Source organism: Apaloderma vittatum, unplaced genomic scaffold (assembly GCF_000703405.1).
Source record: "Apaloderma vittatum isolate BGI_N311 unplaced genomic scaffold, ASM70340v1 scaffold26846, whole genome shotgun sequence".
Classification (NCBI taxonomy): Eukaryota; Metazoa; Chordata; class Aves; order Trogoniformes; family Trogonidae; genus Apaloderma; species Apaloderma vittatum.
Window position 1 is genome coordinate 2,203 of NW_009722685.1, and position 2,192 is coordinate 4,394.

The following is a 2,192-nucleotide window of genomic DNA, read 5'->3' on the forward strand; positions in this document are numbered from 1 at the left end:
GAGGCCGCAGCTCCGCCTGCAACAGGGACAGCCAGTGGGAAAGTTGATCCCAGAGCCTTCAGCACCAAGGGGACAGCAGCAGGACCACCACAGGTCTGTCTGGGCAGCAGGAACACCATCCTCAGGTGGCCACCTGGACCCACAGATACCTTGAGTGAGGACACGGGGTGACAAAACACCCTATGAACCCAGGCTCTACCTAATCCATTAGGTACAGAGCACACTAATTGCAGTGAAACATTAAAGTAACATGTTATTACGTGTGTCTCCAGACCACACTCTTCCTTTTGTGACCAGGATTGCAACTGCCTTGTGAAGGTGGAGGAGGAAGCATGGTCCAGGCTGCTGGGAAACAACCTTACTCAACCCCATCCCACCCAGAAAGCCATTGCTACTGGAGAAGTCTCCATTACCCCCTGGCAAACTGCAGCCCCTTCTCCATAGCAAACCCAGGCACAGAACAGCAGGAGCCCCCACCCTGAAGCATCTTACAGCCCTTGCCAGCATGGAAGGGGCACATGGGGCTCAGGCAGCTGGGATCCAGATGGAGCAGTCCCCACACCAAGGTACCCCAAGGCCTCGGCACGACCCTCTGCAATTGCAAAACAGAGAAACCAGCTCGACCAGGGCGGCACGACGTGGGATGTTCGCTTCTCCAGGTGGTAACACCCAGCTCGTCTGCACCTGGTTTCACCCTGACCTGCGGTTCACCGGCACCCAGATCTGGGGAACCCGACGGGGGCAGCCACACCAACCCTTTAAGAGCACAGCTCCCCACAAGGTGAGCAGCAGTGAAAAGCAGGAGCATCCCCAAGAGTGTGACAAATAGGAGCTGATTTGCTTGCCCAGGAAGCTTCAGAGGAACCAGGTGACATGAACCAGCTGCCTGCAGCCAGCACCACCAAAACTGCCCCAACCGCAGCACTTAAACACCACTTCTAGTCATTTATATATAAAATGGTTTGACTCTGCCTTGACCACCACCTCCTGAGCTTTGGTAGGGCTCTCCCAGCAGCCAAGTGCTCTCGAGCTCTGAAATATTCCTCACTGCAGGGGTTAATATTTATTCTTTCTTCTGAGATTGTTTTTTCTCCTTTGGTGCACATAGCATCACTGGGACCTGCACTGCACCTCATCCACATCGTGCTGCTCTTTGCCTCCTGTAAAGCACATTCCCTTCTTGCTACAAAATACCCCTCATGCCCTGCCAGGAAAACCAGCTCCTTGGGGTGCCGACACCCCACATCTGGCAGCACTGTGGTGACACAGGGTCCTGCACGGGCCAGGGTGATGCATTTCCAATCGCTGAGATACAACGCTGCGATAAAACCCCCGTCCTCTTGCACAACTCCTTCCCGCAGGGTCAAGGCCGGCTGCCACGCCGGCAACCTCGCGCCAACGCCCTGGGGAGGGAGGGAGGATGCCCGCCAGCACCCTGCTGCGTCTGCTGGGGAGCGAAGGTGATCCTAGGACGCCGCGGCACTGGCAGGACCCACTCCACCTGCAGGCAATTCCTCGTGCAACAGCCCTGCTGCACCCCAAAGAGCACCTCGGCAGACTGGCAAGGGGTTCCCGAGATGATGGAGGATTGTGACACCTCGCCCTCATCCCAGTTGCTCTTTGGTTCTCCCCTGTGCTAGGGGACTGGGTTGTGGGCTCTGGTCCCCATGCCCGGGTGGCAGCAGGTTCACAGGGTGCATCTGCACCCTCCACCCAGGCAGCAATCCCTAGCCAGGGGGCAACAGGGAAGACCCAAAGCAAGGTGAAAAAGCAGGAGCTGGTGGAGCCTGGAGGAAGGCAGCACCACCCCGGGTTCCTGCCCTGGGAAGGGGCTCAGGCTCTGTGAGCACCCACGCTCCCGGTGTCCTTGGCAGCACCACTGGGTTGGTCCACGCCGATAGCTCGGGACAAAGCCGGAGGGAGCACCCGGCAAGTGGTGCTGGCAGCACTCCCGGGCAAGGAGGAGGAGGAAGGGCTTCACTCCCATCCGTACCAACAAAGCCCTGGCAACCCAGGCTCCCTGAGATACCGGGTCTAGGAATTTGGAGGTGAGGAGAGACAGGAGAGCCCTGCAGCATGGACAGATGCCCTGGGGCAGGAGGATAGGGCACAGCAGCGAGGGAGGCACCGAGACCTCAAAGGCAGAAGCACTGGGTGCAGGCAGCCCGGCCGAGCTGTGACCCGGCCCCCTC